Source organism: Balaenoptera physalus (assembly GCF_965194825.1).
Source record: "Balaenoptera physalus genome assembly, chromosome: 8".
Classification (NCBI taxonomy): domain Eukaryota; kingdom Metazoa; phylum Chordata; class Mammalia; order Artiodactyla; family Balaenopteridae; genus Balaenoptera; species Balaenoptera physalus.
Window position 1 is genome coordinate 83,384,140 of NC_138887.1, and position 19,505 is coordinate 83,403,644.

Consider the following 19,505-nt stretch of genomic DNA (forward strand, 5'->3'; position numbering starts at 1 on the left):
TTTGGAAACAGCATCTCTTGCAGGAGATGAAACCAATAGCATTTTGGGGGGCGGGGCGCTAAGTGTTTTTTAAAGTATGGCCCTATGAACCACTTTCATCAGAATCCCTGGCAAATGGTTTAAAATGTACATTCCTGGGGCCTCCAGAATTATTAAAACAGACTTTTTTCATCATGACCCACATTAAGAGATACATTTGACATTAAGATTTGGTGTCCATTTTGTAAAACTCTCTATTTTCCATTGTACTCTCTTCAATTTCATGTTTTCAACTGCTGGTCCGGACCTAATAAATTGATATTATGATCCATTCCTAGTCGTAATGCTAAGCTTCAAAAACACTAGACTAGTTAATTAGAAGAAGCAGAACTGGAGTTGCACAATTAGCAGCACACACTTGAGGCTTTGTGATGTAGAGAGGGTTTAGTAATTCCCCACCTTTTCTAAGTTCAACAAAATGAATGTCTTACAAATCAAACTACCCACTTGGATGGTTTCAGGCATTGAAAAGTGGTTGCAGGCTTCAGTTACAAACCTTAAGGGTACCCACTGTCTTAGATCCGGACAGGAAATGTCCTCTGTAGGAATGATTACCTCTAAACCTTCAGTGTTAAGAAAGATAATAATGTCAGCAAAGTGTGTGCTCAGAGCCCCTTGGCACACCCCTAGCCATATCCTCTCTGCAAGGCTTCAAAGCACTCCCTTCCTCCACCTTTCCCCACCCATTCACACCCAACACCCAAAGGGGTATATTACTTTAAAACACTCAAATATTGCCCTATCTCAATTTAATAAATGCTTATGATTTAACAGCACTGTAGAAACCCCGCATCCATTTCCTCTCTTTCATTTTTCTTCTCCTGGGCATTTCTCATCTCTCTTCTCCCCAGCATCTGCCACCCAGCCCCTTTCTGTCTCCCTCTCCTTCTTCCCTTACTCCTCTCCTCTCCTTGTCTCCCATCTGCTGGGGGAGTGGAGTGGGATACAGTGGATGTCTCTGACTTCACTCCACTCACAGTAATTCCCTTCTTCCCAGGGGAGTCTTTCTTTGGCTAAAGTACCACACACTTTTAAAAGACGTTCTCCAAGGAGAGTGATGACACAGACAGCAGATCTGAAGCGGTTATGCGTTATTAATAAACTGTTCTGGTTTTCTACTCCCCCAAGGAATCACCTCTCTGTTCCTTTCTTCAGGCTGAAATTCTAAGGGGAGGAGTTTACTCAAGGTAGAAAGGGATCTGCAAGAAGTGTGGCTGGGCATGGGGAGAGGACAGAGGAGAAAAAGCAAAAGCCCGTTACCTGGGCTTCTTAATCGCCGCTGATGCTGCAGTATTTTGTTGGTATATTTCCCTGGTGAGCCTCTCCCATAAAGGCGTATCTTAGTCAGTCAACAAGTATTTATTGAGCACCTACTATGTGGGAACCAGTCTAAGTTCTGGACCTGTAAACAAGACAAGGTTCTTGCCCTTGTGGAACTTCCATTCTAAGGGGAGAGACGAACAATAATCAAACAAACAAGTGAATATATAATGCCAGAGGGTAATAAGTGCTAAGAGGGAAAATTGAGTGACTTAAAAAGGACCAGGGAGTGGCTGGTTGCTATTTTATATGAGGCAGTCAGGGAAGCCCTCCTGCAAACTGACAACTGGGCAGTGACCTGAAGGAAGCAACGGAGTGAGCCAACTGGACACGGCGGGGAGAGGCTCCTTGCGCAAAAGGAATAACACATGCAAAGGCCCTCCTGAGAGAACTTGGTGAAAAAGAAGAATGTAAGGCCGTCAGAGTAGCTGTAGTCAAGAAAGGCAGAGAGATGAGACACGGGAAAGGGGGGGAAAAGAGGGATAAGGCCATCAATAGGACCACCCATCCTGTAACCCAGTGATTGCTCCAGGTCCTGAATTCCACCAGACCCAGGTCTGGGCCAGCCTCCCAGCCAGCCCCTCCCTGACACCTACCAAGCTTCTTCCCTAGTTCCCTTCCCTCCTCACACCATCCCCCCTGCACAGTCCCAACACTCTAGGTCATTCCCTCACAATTTCCCCAGAGGACGTACAATCCATCTAATTAAAAACAAACAAAAATGAGTAAAAAGTGTGGTAAGAAATCAACACGAACCTTTAACCACAGCCCTTAAGAGATAGGAAATGTACCAGAGTAAAGAGAAGGTTCAGAAGGTCAGCTATAAGGAAGAAAAGTCTGCTACTTAACAGCAGGGGATCTGACCTTCTAACGCACAGGGCCCAGTTCTGTGAAGTTGACATGTAAATACGGGTCATTAATTACTTTTATTTACTAGTTCGGTTACGGTTAGACAGTAACTTTTATTTACTTTTATTTTTTTTATAGACAAAAAAAACCCAAGAACAACAACTCAGAAATTCTTCCACCGCCCCACACACCACCCCCAAGTCACTGGCAGCCATAAATGAGGAGCCTGGGGCCTTCCTCCAGAGTCAGAAACCCTTGTCATAGGTTCTCTGAAATCTTAAATATAACGAACCAGATCCGCATCATTTATGGCCAGTGCTGTTAGCAGGCCCTACGTCTGGGGCACTGGGAATCACGAAATATGCCCCGCGAGTCCCCGGAGCTGTCCAGAGGCCTCCAGAGCAGGGTCACTACCGGGGGCCAAGCGCTAGGCTTTAGGTCAACGCAGGTCCCGCCGCCAGCAACCCCTGCCCGGAGCAGCCAATTTCAAACAGCCCCTAGGTGGCAGAGGGTCACTCGGCTCCGAAGCCCCTCGCGGTCACACACAGACACACACAGACACACACACACACGCTCGCCGCCCTCGCGCGCGCCCGCGGCACCACACGGACTTCCCAATCCCAAACGCACGCGCGCACCCCCGGGCCGGCTGAGTTCTGTATTTCCTCTTCCTCAGAGCTACTCTTGCGTTCTCGGCCGCCCCTCTCTGCTCGGATTCTAGGGCCCCCGAAGCTCGGCTGCCTTCCTTCTCTGCAGGCGCACCCGGTGCGCCCCCTCTCTGAAGTAGGGATTACCCATCGAAGCCCCCCACCTCCTTTCCCGGTCCCACCGGGGACTTCGGCGAGTCCCCGGGAGGCGGGTATTCACTAACAGTCGCCCGGGGCTCCCAGCTGCCCCAACCGCCCCCTCGCGTCCCTCCCGGCCCTCCACGCCTCTAGCCCATCACCGCCCCCTCCCAGGAGCGCGCTCGCCGGGGGATTCCCTTCCATCTGCGAGTGCCTGAGAAAAGCCGGGAGTCCTAGCTGCCAGTCCCTTCTCCCGCGCAGCCTCTCGGGTCTCCAAGCCCACAATCCCACACTCTCCCTGTCCGCAGCCCCCCGGCGCCAGCAGCCCAGCCCTCGGTCAGCCCCCTCCAGCCCGCCCTGACCGAAACATCTCTGCGGGTTCCCTGGCCACCGGCCCTGCGCTCCCTCCTCTGCGCCCCTCCCTCCGCTCCCACTTGCCCTCCCGCCGCCCCCTCCGCCCCGACTTCCCCAACTGGGGCTGAGTGCCCCACGCGCCCGCAGCCTTCACCCCGCGGCCACCCCCCGCCTGCGCCGCGGCGCCCCCAGGGAGAAAACAAAAGTGTCTCCGCGGCGCCCAGAGTCCCCCCGCGCAGGACGCCTCCTCCTTGCCCCAGCTCCCTCCCCGGCTGCGCTGAGGTCAGCGAGTCAGGGCGCCGCGCCAGCCCAGGAAACTTTACGAACCTGCCCGGGGTCTTAGGACGGCGGCGGCAGCGGCGAGGGTTCCCAGCAATCAGAGCTCTGGCGACCCCGCGACCACGGAAGGGGAACCGGAGGGTCTGTCACCCAACTCGGGGCCCCGGCGGTGTGAGTGGCTCTGCCTCTATCCCTTGCCCATCCTCGCCGGTTCGCGCTCGCCAGAGCACACGCACTTACACTCCGGGTCGGCCGGCTGCTGCGCCGCCGGCGGCCGCTGCTCTCACTTCCTCTTCCTTCCTCCTGCTGGCCAGAGACACATTTTGCATCTGCAAGGCATCCCGAGATTAGCCGCGAAATCTCCTCCCGAGCGGACGCAGCGGAGTGGCCGCCGTCGCCCCCCGCACCTGCGCCCGGACACGCGTAGTTGGCGCGTTCGCCTCCAGCCGGCGCCCTGACGCCGGCCCACTGCACTTTGCCTGGGGGATGGGGGTGCCCACGACTTTTTGAAGTCCCCCTACTTAAAAAGAAGAAAATGTCAAACACCGTGCACGCCTCAGTTCTGCTATAAATAATATGTGTGCAGAGCATGACTTCTCGGATGAGCTCACACGCGGCGTTTTGCAGGCACTAACTCCGTCACCCTCATAGCGCCACCTCCGGGAGGCCGAGAGTGCGCGGCATCTTTTTATAAGCTTTCAGTTTGGGCAACTGGTTTGGAATTTTGAGGGGAAACTTCGGTGGGCTGTTTTAAAGCTACCTTAAGAGGCTGATGTGTTTGACGTTCTGCCGCGACCCTTGGACGGCACGACAAAAATAACAAAAGAACATTTCCTCCTCCTCACAGTCACCTGTGCATTTACCGACCAAGGGATTTATTTCTCATCAGTTAAGCCAAGGACTCCCTAATTTTTCATAACTTTGCATAAAGCAAGACGTTCTACCCCCAATTTGATATTTAGGGTACATTATTTGATTCATGCAACCTACTTCAGTCCTTTTCAAAGCAGAAATCAAACACGTTAACTCCGAGTAGCTGCCAGGAGGGAAATGACAGTTGTTGGAAGGTTGCAGGAGAAACACCTGTCCTCTCCAAATTCAGAAATATCTACGCTGGCTCTACCAGAAAAGGCAAAGGCAGTTGCTATACATTCCCGGCAAAATGACAAAGGAGGTAAGTCGGGGGCAGGGAGGCATTAGAATGTAAGGTGGAAGCAAACCTGTTCTTTAAGTTTCAATCCCACCCCCTAGCCCCACAAGGAGACTTAAGTTTTAACCATATGCCGACTGTCCATTAGCAGCCAAGAGTTCCAAGCAGCTATTGAACGCTGGAAATGTGGCTAATGCTGAGATGTTCTGTTAAGTGTAAAATAGACACTAGATTTCGTGTGAAAAACAGAATGTACAATAGCTTGTTAATAATTTTAATGTTGATTACATCATTCCAGCAAATGATGATAGTTTAGATGTGATGACTCAATTGGGTTAATGTATTGGGTTAAGATATAAAATGTATATTATATACACTAAAAATAATTTCACTGGTTTGTTTTTACATTTTTAACACGACTACTAGGAGAAGTAAGATTATACACATGGTTCTCATTAGCAGCTTACATTATATTTCTAATGAACTGCCCTGATCTGGCCCCTTATTATATGCATAACCCCAGGAGGCAGTATTAGTAGCAGGAATATTCGGGTCCAGATCATTATAAACCAATAACTTAAAACAGGATGATTCCAGGAAAGTAATTTCACTTCTTTATTTCTTCATCTGTAAAACAGTAATGATACAATAATAACAGTCAACAGGGCAGCTATCAGATGAGGTAATTTAATAAGCAGTCAGTAAATGGAGCCTTTACTAATGATGATGAGACGCTTATAGTGATAAGTATGAATCTGATCCACAACTTTCTAGCTAAGGCATATAAAGGCCTTTACTTTAGTGCAGACACCATGAATACTTGGTAAATGTTAGGTGTCATAATTGTTCCAAGGGTAGACGGGAAACTTTGCACAGCAATTAGACAAATCCACCTCCCTGTAACCTTTGGTCCCAGCTCTGCCCTCTGCAGTTAACACAGAGTAAGTCACATCCTTCCTGCAAGAGATAATCTTTCAGATCTTTGAAGATAGCCCTAGAATTCTACCTAAACTTTCTCTTCTGAGGATTAAGCATTCTCAGCTACTCTAACTCCTTTTCATGTGATATGGCTTCAAATCTCTTTCACCGTTTTTTAAAGGACACCTGTCTCTGCCTTTTAAAAAAGTTAGTTGTCATATAAATTAACTAGCTAACTAACTAACCATTAAAAACAATTTATAAGCTCTTGTCAATTATTTTTCAGATACATCTCACTGTTGATCCCAGTGCAAGGGGAAGACTGGAAATTCTTTGCTGTGTTACGATTAGGCCATGTCCGGGTTTATGAGGTTAGTCTTGGAAACCAGTTTCTGGTCCACCTTCTCTAAGTCTCTTTAGATTTGATTCGGGCATCCAGTGTCTCCCCATGTCTGCAGGTTAGGTTAGAACACTAGGGTCTTGGATGACACCCTACTAAGAAGCTCCCTCCGCCATGGTGGGGATCAGCATTCTTTGGGTTCACTGGTTCATTCAGTTACTAATGACCTTCTTAACTGTGCAATTACCAAGCCTTATTTTTCTATTGTATTCATAAAGACATCTTAGATGTGTCAAATGCCTTAGAGAAATCCACCTTCACCCTGGACTAGCTGGTGGTCTGCAGTGGGCACTCTGTGTAGAGCGGGCAGTGTGGTGGTAACATGTAGAAGGGCTCCATCTCTGGACTTGGTTGCTGGATATAAATTCCAGCATTGCCATTTACTAGCTGCATTACCCTATGCAAGTGACTTAACTTATGAACTAAAACCATACCTACCTGGGAGGGTTGAGTGAGGATTAAATGAGTTGATACAGTAAAGCTCTTAGAACAGGGCTTGGCACATAGAAGCGCTCACTAAATGTTAGCTTAGCTATTATCTATAACAGTCCTCTAATCAGTAAATAAGAGCAACATCTCCTCCCTTTTCCCACGCATCAGTTTCTACCCATAGGGCAGGGAAAGAGCTAGGATCACGACTCTGATTTTATTTCAGCTCCTGGTCAGAGACTGGGCCGTCCAATCCTCAGGTCATGCTGTGGTAGAGAGGGTGGCCACTTTATAATAAGGATCAGAATCCAAGGGCAGCTCATCACTAGTACTTGCAGTAAGTCCACCAGGGCAGGGCTAAACTCTCTGCAGGTGGGCCAGCCTCATCTACATCTCAAACGGTTGGGGAAGTGGACTCACGCTCTCCCCTATAGGACCACCCATCTCAGTTTCAAGATGGCTAGGAGAAAAGGAAGCATGACAGAGAGAGCTGGCTAAAGAACAAAATTCACTGAAGCCTGAAGTCTAAACTGCTTCCCGCAACCATGCTTACAAGACAGCTTTGCATTGTTGATGGATAGAGAGGTATTTGGGCGAATTTCCCAGATTTAATAACCCAATCCTGTGTTTCTAACATCTTTATTCTTCCTTGTGTTTACAGAACTCCAAGAGAGGAGGGATGAGTACCCAAATGTCACCATGAAACCCCACATTGCAAAAATGGCCTGTTATATTTTTAATCAATGATGACTCATGTTGATCAACTCTTTCCTTCCTAAGCATTCACAAATATTCATTTCTAATTCATTTTTAAAAAACACTTACTGAACTGCAAATAAGCCCTGTGCATTTAATAATACATTTCATAATTTGCTTCAGAATTTTGCCTCAAATCAGCCTCAACTTCCTTGATCTATAGCTTGAAAAATCTATTCTCTTTTCCTGTCTTAGAATCAGGCTCACGATGGCTTGACTCCAGTCTTGAAACAGCTCTGGGGGTAGAGAGAGTGACCTCAGCTCCAGGAAGCTGCTGTACCAGAGATAACAATGTCTGGGTAGCAGGCAGACACCTGCAGTCCAGAGCCACTGGGGTCAGCCCTGGGACAAGCAGAGTGACGAGGGGGTCTGTGTGCCAGGGCCTTCCTTCTCTCCATCATTCCTTAATTCAATGTGCACTGAATGCCTTAAATGTGAGCTACCGAGGGAGGAAGGGAGGCTACAATGGTGAGCCTGAGAAGCATGGGGGGCCCCTTCTGGCACTTCCAACCTAGTTAAGAGGACAGAATGTAGTAGAAGAATATAGTAATAACCAAAAATTGAAGTACCATGTGGAGGCAGGGATGCTACCATCAGCTTAAGTCTCCCTGGGAAGCTCTGCTAGAGTTGAAACCTGAAGGGTGAGTGAGTATACGTTAGCCAGGACATGGGGGGAAGGCGGTGGGCTGGGTAATGGGGGGGGATTCTAGATCAAAAAAAGCAGTTTGCACAAAGGTCTATAGGCATCATAGTGCAGGCAGAACCTTTAAAAAGCCAATTTGGTTAAAGTGTGAGAATATCAAAATTGAATCTAAGAGCACAGGGCAAAAGCCAAAATTTGGAAGCCCTTGGCAGTCATACCGAATATATTAAGGATAATGGGAAGGCACTGAAAAGTTTTTTGTTTGGGGTTTTTTTGTTTTGTTTTGTTTTCCAAGTGGAATATTTTAAGCAAGAGACTATCATGGTTGGTTTTTTATTTTAAAGTTTCATCCTACCGAATAGAGAATGGATTAGAGGGGAGACAAAAAGGCACGTGGGAAGAAAAGATAGGGAGTTACTGCAGGAAGCTAAGGCTAGAGAGGATGGAGCCTAAGTCACCAAAACCAAGGGGCTGTGGAGAACTGGAGAAATGGAAATGTTATAAAGGAAGCAGAGGGCCCGTAGAACAGATGGTCGGTCATCCTAGTTGTAGAGGCCCACAAACAAACGATTTGCTTTTGCCTTGCTGCCTCGGCCCAACCAAACACTGAACTTGGTTGGCCTTCTTGTAGCCCTGTGTCCAACATGGTACCACCTGCAACACTTGCCCCCAGATCAAGGACGGGCTCGAGAAATGAAAGGGATGACTCCACTCTTGTTTGGCTACTGATCACTTCTGTGACACCGTTACTCTGGGTTCATGCCCAGCAGATCCCCATTTCATAGTCATTATATACTGTCCAGTGGTGGAGGACACCCATCAAAACATGTAAACTTTACTCCCTGCACGAGCTCCCTCTGCTCTAGCCATCCCACCCTATTTTTAAACAAAAAATGTCTCCATGGACTGCCAAGTCATCCATTAACCAAATGCATTCTCCTGTTTGGATTTGTGTTTAGCAGGGCATTTATCAAGACTTTCAGATCTATATCTATGAAAGATTTCTAAAACTTTGGCTTACCCCCTCTTTCTCAATTCTTCTTTCTTTGATTATAACATCACATTTTGGTGTGTTACTGATGACAGTGTTTTATTTACTGACACAGACCTTCTGATATTATCATTCATGTCACTTCACTTTCTCTCATTCTTTTTATCCTATGAGTCTTTATACTGTCCTGTAGGAGAATACACTGGCTCTGTCTTCCAGCTCGTTAATTCACTCTTTAGCCTTGTCCATTCTTCCCTTTATTTTAGTTTTTTGTTTGCTTTTGATGATCAAAATTTTAATTTCCAGATTCTCTAATCGACACTTTTTATAATCACCTCTAGTGGATGCTGTGTGCACCACACGAACCCCTTCCCCTTTCCTTTCTACCCTCCACCCCCACCTCAGGACCAAGGTGCTCAGTTGTCGAATCACCACCCTGATCCGCCCAGGCTGCTGAGAATATCGGTGTTGATACCTCATGCCTGAGTACCTTTCCCTGAATTGCCCTCCCTTGCCCAGTTCAGAGCATCTCTTCAAGGCCATCCCAGCTCTAGAGCCAAAAAGAGATCAGCTGAGGTTTCCTCCCATTTTAATTTTCTCTATATCTGATCCAGTCTACTCTCCAAAACTCTGGTGGCCTTTCTTTCTCCTTCCTTCCCTCCCTCCCTCTTTTCCTTCCTTCCTTCCTTCCTTTTCTGGTGTGGCTACAAACTCTTCTTTTTAGCTCCAGGGGGTTGGGACTAGAGGAGGACTAGATGTGTGTAATTATGACATTATATTTCCAAACTTAATACTAGTTTTACATTTTCAATGTTTATTACATTTATATTCTGCTACCTTCTTTCCTGACACTATAATGAAAGTTTCTTTGTATATTGTCTATTAGTTGATTCTAAATATTTTAAAGCAGAGTTTACAGTATTATATCATATGTTATTACACATGGCAGAGCCAAATAGCATGACTGCACTGAAAGAGAAGGAATATAATCCTATGTCATTAAACCAGTCACCCCTGAAGAAGAATGTGTCAGGAGTCAAGACTGAACAGATTCTCTCTTCTAAAGTCTGTCAGTTGTCCACAATTTGGGTATATTTTAACTTACTTCATGGAAGCATCGTGACTTTATGGTTTTATCCCTCCTTGGAGTCTGAAATTCCCAAAACATATTAAAGTCTTCCATGTCCTTACACATGGAATCCACTTTACTCTTGAAGACATTCTCCACAGAGCCTTCAGATTTTCTGTCCTATTGTCGCCTACTCCCTCACTGTTTGCCTAGAATTTCTTTCCATTACCCTCTAGTTATGTCCCCCGTTTCTCGAATACCTTGTCTTCTGCTTTCTAAGACTTTTTTTTTTTCACTGAAATACATAAACAAATTATTTTTTTTAGAAAATGTGAATGGAAGGCAAACATTTCTGAGAACCTTCATGTCTGAGACTATCCTTACTTTGCAGTTACATTTGATTGGCAGATTAGTAGCCATCAGAACTCTTAAAAACACGGCTTCCTGTCTTCCAGCTGATAAGAAGTCAGAGGTCAAAATCATCTTCTTCTTTTGTGGTTTGCCTCATGTACCTATGTGTGTGCCTATGTGTATGTGTTTTCATTTCTAGAAGCACTTAGAATCTTCTTTTTATCCTTGACATTCTGAACTGTTGTCAGGATGGAAATGGGTGTGGGTATTTTATCACCATTCCCTCTTGGCACTACATAAGCCTTTCAAACGAAGACTTGTCCCTTTCAACCTCGGGAAATTTCTTTCTGTATTTTCTTCATTTTCATCTCATTTTTTGTATTCTCTTTTCTGGAAGTTCTATCTAAATCATTGTTGGACCTTCTGTATCACATCTCCTTATCTCCTACGCGTTTCTTCCCCTTTTTTGCTCTGTGCTTTTCTAGAAGATTCCTGACTTTATCCTCTGACCCTTTTAGTGAATTCTTTTAGTATCAGCCATCATGGTTTTTTTTTTTTAGTATTTCTGATTGTTCCGTTTTTCATAGCAGCCAATTCCTTTTTTAAGGACATATCTTCTTAAACCTCTTCCAAGATTCTAATTAAAAACTGTTTTGTTTTATTTGTAAATTCTCTGTTTCCAGAATTATCTGTTAATTTGAGGTTCATTTTTTCTGTTTGTTCACCTTGGTTCTTGTCTCTGGGATTGATGGTTTTCTTTGATAGTCGAGTGATCACAGATTATCAGTTTATATTTCCTAATATTTATATCTGTGAACACGGATAGTATATGTGTAGGTATTTTCAGGCATATCTTTTAGTTTCTTCAGACAGTAGCTTTCCATTTTTAACTAAGTGGTAAACAGTATTGATGCTGGTCACCCTCTAAATATAGGTGGGACCCACTCACCCAGCTGTTCTGTACTCAGTCCTTGATTATTGCTTAATTAAATTTCTTGATTACTGCTCCGTAGTCCATTCTTGCTCCCAGTGCCTGCAGCCTCTGAGCCAGCATAAGGTTTGCTGGACAGATCTTCCCCTATGTCTTTGTATCATCCTTCCCCTGTGTCTCTTCTAAGTAGCAGCTCCCTCCACTCTCATAGATGATCACGAAGATCTAGTCCACCTTCCATGCTACATAAATTCATCAAAACTCTGGCCTCTGTTCCCCAATTCTATTCTCTCTGTGCTTACCTATTGATCCCCTTTTGTATACCTTTACTGTAATTTCAATGGGATTTTTGGACAAAGGTGAGAAAACCCAAGTGTTCAGGCTACGATCTTCAACCCAAACCTCCCTTAATTTTCCAAATCACTTCACTCTAATTTAGCACTCACTCACTGAGTTGGCTGGAGATCCAATCTCAGTTGATTGTATAGGTCCATCACCCCCTCCATGATCATATGAGTGGATGAGAATGTTTATGGGTGACCCCCAAAGAGGTCTTTTGGTCTGTGGCTTCTTCATGTTGGAGCCTCCATGTTGAGGGCTGACAAGTCTGCTGGCGTTGCAGCTCACTCTCGGCCACACATGGAGATCTTGCTTGCTGTGGTTTCCAAAGCCCTGTTGCTTAGTTCCCCGTGCTCTGGCCCCCATGCAGCCAAGCTTTCCCACTCCTCATGAACAGGAGGGCTTACCTGGATTCTTCAAAATGTCAATGTCATGAAGATTTAAAAAAGAAAGAAGAAAAAACCAGTGAGGAAAAAATAAAGAGATTATTCCAGACCATAAGAGATAAAAAATGTTAATCACACATAAATAATACAATGAGTAAGTTTTGATTAGATCCTGATTCACTGGGGAAAGCTACAAAATGTATTATTGGGACAACTGGGGAATTTAGTCACTGGATAGTAGATGATACAGTATTTTTCACTTTCTTGTGTATAAAAATAGTATTGGGCTTATGGAGGAGAATGTCTTAACATATATGTATATATAAATGAAATTGGGCAAAATGTTAACAGTTCTTGGACCTACAAGGAGGGTACAAAGGCATTTATTTAAATAGCCTTTCAAATTTTCTGTATGCTTGAAATTTTTCAAAATAAAATGTAAGGGACAAAATTATGTTTTTTGGAGGGAGCAGTCCTGAGTTATTTTATCGAAAGCCGGCAGGGACTTAGATTTACCTGTATTGGCCGGCTGATGCAGAATACTTGGGCCGATTCCACTGAATTAATAGATTTCTCCTGTAAGGTGCTCTCCCTGAGCCTTAGAATCTTGTCTACCGGAATGAAGTGGGGTCTACCAAGTTCTTGTAAAAAGCTACAAGAATATCTGAAGAGACATCTTTTATGTGAGACTCTATAAGGACAACAAAAGGACAAGCTGAAAATGACTGAACTCGTGTTGAATAAAAATTATACATATTTAATTGTTTAGTTAACATGCGTACTTATATTCTACAAATGCTATAGCGTGAAACCCTGGCCTTAACCTCCAATTTTTTTCGTATTAAGCACTGGGTCTAAAGATCTATCTGGAGTTTCTTCTTTAGTCATCTGAGTTATAACTTGTCAATTAACTTTATCTAGGACCTACAGTATTAGGAGGTGAAATGCTCCCTTCTATCTAGAACTATTCCTAATTACTATTACTAATAATGTATAGGGTACAGGCAAATCCTCTTATAGAACAGCAATACAGAATACACTCTGGATTTGCCTGTTACCTATGGTGTCATTTTATTTATCCCTCTATCCTTTGTGCTTCTGTAGGAGTTAGGTGTGATGAGCTTCAGGTTAAACATTTTTGGCATGAACACTGCATGGGTGATACGGGTACTTGATGCTGCGTCACATCGTATATGCATTGTCAGTCTGTGCCACTCTTGGGAAGGTTGTCACCACCAGCTAGATTAGGCCAGTGAAAAAGTACATTTTCCTTTGACAACTAATAAGAAATCTGTGGGAGGATATTTTACACTGTACAAATAGCCTATTCCAGAACAATCTTTTACCCAGTGATTTTAGCATCTACTGATAATTCTTCCCAATTACAATTTAATTCCAGCTGGCTTCCTATTTACTTTAGTTTATTTCCCCAGTTCTGAATTCCAGTAACCATATCTCACTTCTCTTTCACCTACAAGTCCCCTGGAATGGACGTTTATCCCTACTCTTACCTGGATTTGAACCTCCCTTCTTTTGTCTTTCAGACTCAACTCATGTTGCTAGTCTTCCATTGTCTTTGCTCCAGATTCTCTCCCTACAACCCAGGTAAGTACTGTCTCCTTCAAAGGCGGAAAGAATTTGGCATATATATTGTGCCATAAGGGCTTATTTCTATCTAGGCATGCCATTTACTACATTAGCACTACAGGCTTTTCAGAGGGATAGAGAGGGCTTCCAGAAGGACCTTGGTGGAAAATATGACAATGTATTTTGTCATGAAAGGGTCCCAAGAAAAGCAAAGAAACTGTTCCTTGTTTGCTTTCTGCTATTAGAGGTAATTTCATGTCTTTACTAATTAGTGGAATCAGAGAATTTTCCTGTCAAAGACCACACCTGCAATCTCAACACCCTTTCCTTCTGCGTTTACTGAGCTAAATTCTCCTTCAGGACCCAAAGAAAGGCAGACGCACAGCTGTGTAAAGATCACAAGCCAAGGAGGGGGAATTTGCATACTACAAATGATGTCAAACAGATGAAGCTCACATCCTCGTGTTACAATGTTCCCATCAGCCTTCTGCAGTTTGAAGCTTTGATCAGTTTTTTTCCAAGTTTCCTCTATTTTCACCTTTGGGGTTCATTATTCTTCTATACTTTGGTTCTTTGGGCCTCTATTCCTACTTTACTCTTTTTCCTATCCTCCATAAACAAATTTAATTTGCACCAGTTTCTTGATTTCTGTGAAAGTAAGGCCCTTCTGTTCTGAGCAGTAGATTCTCTCCAGGTTGCGGGTTTAAAATGTTCTCTTAAACCATGAAAAGTTTTCTTGTGCCCCTTTGCAGTCAATCTCTCCCCTCCCTTCACCCAGCTCTAGGTAATCACTGATCTGCTCTCTGACACTATGGATTAGCTTTACCTGTTCTAGAAATCCATATAAACAGAATCATAGAGCATATACTCTTTTATATCTTGCCTTTTTTCACTATATGTGATGTTTATATCAGTAGTTCACTTCTTCTTACTGCTGAGTAGTATTGCACTGTACAGATATATCATTATTTATTCATTTATTTACTCACCTGTGGTTGGCCATTTGGTTTCGTTCTAGTTTTTAGCTATTATGAATTAAACTGCTACAGAGGTTCGTGTAGCTTATGTGTGAACATATATTTTCTTTTCTCTTGGGTAAATGTCCTATTTATTGATTATGGCAATGATTCCAGGGCATATCAATTTGTCAAAACTCATCAAAAACTTAAACTTAAAATTAGTCATTTTGTCTTTCAGTAGGGGACTGGCTAAGCAAACTGTGGTCATCCATACAATGGAGTAATACTCAGCAATATAAAGGAATGAAGTATTGATGACAACTTGGATGAATTTCCAGGGAATCATGCTAAGTAAAAAAAAAAAAATCCTACCCTAAAAGGTCACACATCACACACTGTGTGATTTCATTCAAATATCATTCCTGAAATGACAAACCTATAAAAATGGAGAACAGATTAGTGGTTGCCAGGGGTCAGCAATGGTGGATGGGAAAGTGAGGGAGAAAGGAGGTGTATGGTTATATAAGGGTTGCATGCGGGATCCTTGTGACGGAACTGCTCTTCTTTTCCACCGTATCAATGTCAATATCCTTGTTGTGATATTGTACTATCTATATTTTTTTAATATATCTTCTTATATAGTACTATATTTTATAAAACAATATTGTGATACTTTACTATAGTTTCACTCATCTACTAGCTTGGGTAAACAGTTCATGGAATCTTTCTGTATTATTTCGTACAACTGCATGTAAATATGCAATTATCTCAAAATGAAAATCTAAAAATTTTAAAGGGGTGAATTTTTTAAAAGGTGAGTAGATTGTGCCTCATTCAAGTTGATTTTTTTAGAAGTTCTCCTTTCAGTCTGTAGAACTCAGTTGCCCCCTCCAGAGGCCACTCAGAATTTTCCTGAAACACTGTTCCCGCTTTGTCGAGGCACATGACACATGAATCAGGCCCTCTAAGCCATTTCGCTCTTCCACTTCTTTCCTTGCTCACATGGTCTCCAAGAATCACAGTCACATCTTCCAGCTTCCCCTCCTGGGTCACCACACACAACTCGGGGCCAGCACACCTGACCTCATCCTCTAGCTTGGTCTCTCCAAAGACATATATACCTGGAGAAATTTAGGTCATCTATGATTTTATATACATTGATTTTTTTTGTATTGAGGTCCCAGATTTTGATTGAAGGTTACTTTCATAAGATCCTCCATGGCATCTATTTTATTTTAAGATCAAAGTCCCAATTTTTGCAATTCTTTGTCAACACTCTATATTGTTTGCCCCCAAACATGACCTTAACTCTTCTTTCATTTCAAAGGAAAAGGGGGGGATTAAATGTGAAAAGATAATTTAAAGACAGTGTAGTAATTTTACTATTAATTGCCAATTTTAAGGCTTTGGAGTTGATGTGATTCTTGTATTTACAATTTTTTTTAAGTTTTGCTAAATTCTTGGATAAAATTTGGAGGAACAACATTAGGTTTTATGTTAATACAATAACATTTATTACCAAGTAGAGTAATTATTCGCTTCTAAGCATGTGAATTTGTTCCCCTAATGAGTCTAGTATTTGAGACATGAACAGGGAAAGGAAAGGGCAAGTGAGATTCCCTATATATTTGCCTGAAGGCAAAAATCTTAAATAGCATTTTGTTTCCACGAGCAAAACATTTTAGATGAACCTAAAGAAGGTAGGCCCTCTTTTCTGGAAAATACACCGTGGATTTGAAGATAAGTTCAAGGTAGGTTACATGAATAACATAATTATGTTATCCTGTACATAATTATGTTATTATGTACATAATTATGTACTCATAACTGAGGTGAGATCTTCTTCAATTTGCATATGCACTTATGAAAATAGGAAAGTTCTGTAATATTTGGGGGAAATGATCTGTGTTTTATTCCAAAGAAATTAATTATAAAGAGAAAACAGTTTAGCATTCTAGATAGTGGATTGTGGGTATGTTACTTTTAAGTAAGATAAAAAATAACTTTTTCTAGATATTGATATTCCTTGTCTGAAATTTCTAATGTGGAGAAACAAGGATTAAGTAATGGAAGGGCTTTTGTTTGTGTTCAGTTACACAACAACTAAAGGAAAGGTATTTTATTATCCCCATTTTAAAGATGAAGCAGAGACTCAAAGAGGTTAAGTGACTTGCCAAATTTATACAACTGTAAAGTGACAGATGCAAATTGAAAGCAAATCTCTCAATCCAGAGCCAGGATCATTCTGCTATAGTAGAAATCCACACCGCATCTCTATAGCAGACCTTATGGGGACTGTTGAAGACTTAAGTTTGAAGCCATCAGCTGACTAACTGTATTTGGAGAAAAGTGCCTTTGCAGTCATTGATATGAAACAGAATTGGTATATTACTATGTATTACTAACCTACAGAACCCAGGACCTGCACTAATTTAACATTAGGCACAGACTTACTGAGTGCTATTTTGCATCAGGGACTGTGTATAAAGAAGCCCTGGCCCTTGTCCTGTTTTACTTCATTCCTTATAGGAAGGAAAGAGGAGAATTGAACCATTCTATTTTGTGAAGTTTACTTTAAATAAGATTTGCTTTAGAAACCACCACTGTGATAACAATCTTACAAGCATCACCAGGATAGGATGATATATGGATTAAAGTGAAGAAGGAGGCACTCTAAATGTAGAGTATTTAAGTATATTATTAAGCCATTTCAAAGTTCATAAATACAGATTTACTTCATGGTACTTAATCACTTCACAGTATTTCATCTTATGAATTGTTGGAAGTTTTTACATTTTCTTTATTATATATGGCAATTCAGTGAACATCTTTGAACATACAACTCTAAACACTTTCCTTATTATTTCTAATAAATTCCTAGGAGTGAAATTGTAGGGTCAAAAGATGGATGTATTATATATGTTGCTGCGTTATCACCAAATTGCCCTCTGGAAATATTGTGCCAAAACAATGAACTCATAACTGAGCTTTCTGCTTCTAGTTGGTCTCTCTTTCCAATCCAGACTGCACATTCCCAGGCTAATGTTCCCAATAAGCTACTCTATTCATGTTTAAAACTTTTAGATTACCCATTATCTACAAATAATTCTAACTTCTAACACTAATGCCTTCTGCTGTCAGGCTAGCCCATCTCTTACAGTTTCATCTCTGCTACTTTTCTATATGATTACCAGGATTTAGTCAAATATTTCACCAAACAGGCACATATTGCAAAAGAAAGGCCTGTGTTCCTTTAACATCAGTCCCATAAACACTTTAAATTTATTGATCTCTTCGCTCATCTTTACCTATTTTATTTCTTTCTCTCAGAAAGAAATATTGACCCTACTTCATTCCATATTTTAGTTTAAGTTTAAATATTTAAATTTAAACATAAAGAAACTTAAAGTTGTATAAGTTAAACCCAGGAGACCACTGAGGAGGCTCTTCCAACAGTCCAGGAGCTGACTGAATATGTCTTTCCCTCTGATCCAGCCTCCTCCTTACCACCAGATCTTGATTTCTAAGATGTAGATCTGATTATGTCACTTTTTTTAAGCCTCCAATAGTTCATCGCCACATACTAACAATAGTGTGAAGTATGAACCATACACAGCCCTTACCAGCACACTTTTCACCCTCATCTGCCAGAATAGAGGCATACATGTGTCTGCAAACTCTACACCCACTGAACCCTCTTCCTCCCCAAGTGATGCTTTAATGCATCTCTGCCTCTGCTTCCTGTCCTTCCTGTGGACAGACTGTGAGTGAGGGAGATATTTGGAAATATTTGTTAACAGGTATGATATCGATATACAGTTAACTCAAACACATCATTAAAACACTAAAACTCCAAAAAGCAAACGAGCAAGGATATTAACAGATAATTTATAAAAGGGGAAATGCAGGTGGCTTATGGAACATTAATGGAATTTAAATAAAATCTCAGAGAATTCAAATAACTATGACTAATTGTTTTCCTCATCAAACTAACAAATGTATATTTTTTAAAGTTAGGATTATAGTGGTCCAGAGTTTAATGAGACAGACACACCTATACATTCCTTGAAGAGGTAGAAATTGCTGCAGTCTTTCTGGAAAGTGATCTGACAAGAGCCCTAAAAACGTTCATATCTTTTGACCCTGAAGTTTCACTCACTCCTGGTGATGTATACTTAAGGAAATAATAAGGGATAGAGACAAACATGAGGGCTTTCCTGGTGGTGCAGTGGTTAAGAATCTGCCTGCCAATGCAGGGGACATGGGTTCGAGCCCTGGTCTGGGAAGATCCCACATGCTGCGGAGCAACTAAGCCTGTGTGCCACAACTACTGAGCCTGTGCTCTAGAGCCCGCTAGCCACAACTACTGAAGCCCATGTGCCTGGAGCCCATGCTCTGCAACAAGAGAAGCCACCGCAATGAGAAGCCCACACACTGCAACGAAGAGTAGCCCCCGCTCGCCGCAACGAGAGAAAGCCCGCGTGCAGCAACAAAGACCCAATGCAGCCAAAAATAAAAATAAAATAAATAAATTTATAAAAAAAAGAAAAAGACAAACATGATTGGCATAAATGTGTTTATTCCAGCTTAGCTTATAGCTACAACAATCAAAAGTTGCATGAAACTCAAATGGTCAACAATAGGGCAATGCTTTAATAAGTTACAGTTTATCCATCCATATAATGGAGTATAAACGATCATTAAAATGTCCTGTATAAATGAAGAATTTTTAATGATGCTGGAAATTATATCATGTGGTATGAAACACTACATATCACTGAATGAAAAAAAGAGATAGATGCTTGTATGTACATTATATTTCAACTGTATAAATGCATATTCAAAAATACCAGTGCTCTCTAAGGATGAATTGTGTGTGCTTGTTTTACTTCTTTTGTTTGTAATTTAAACACTGGGCACATATTTCCTTTAAAAATTGCAAAAAAAAATTTTTAAACTATGCCTTGTAT

General features: G+C 42.2%; 2 protein-coding genes across 10 annotated transcripts in view; one reads left to right on the plus strand and one right to left on the minus strand.

The window, feature by feature from the left end:
* Positions 1-3,993, minus strand: part of ELMO1 (engulfment and cell motility 1) — a 555,096-nt gene extending 551,103 nt beyond the window's left edge. For 3 of the 5 annotated variants that reach the window (XM_082471823.1, XM_082471821.1, XM_082471819.1), the window contains exon 1: positions 3,675-3,838. The gene's annotated coding sequence lies outside the window, so the exon portion shown is untranslated. Of the gene's footprint in view, positions 1-3,674; positions 3,839-3,866 lie in introns of those variants that run through there. The other 2 variants (XM_082471822.1, XM_082471824.1) reach the window with 2 other exon arrangements.
* A 679-nt stretch (positions 3,994-4,672) lies between these two features.
* Positions 4,673-19,505, plus strand: part of GPR141 (G protein-coupled receptor 141) — a 188,099-nt gene continuing 173,266 nt past the window's right edge. For 3 of the 5 annotated variants that reach the window (XR_014266433.1, XR_014266434.1, XM_082472093.1), the window contains exons 1-2: positions 4,808-6,065; positions 13,534-13,594. The gene's annotated coding sequence lies outside the window, so the exon portion shown is untranslated. The other 2 variants (XM_082472094.1, XR_014266435.1) reach the window with 2 other exon arrangements.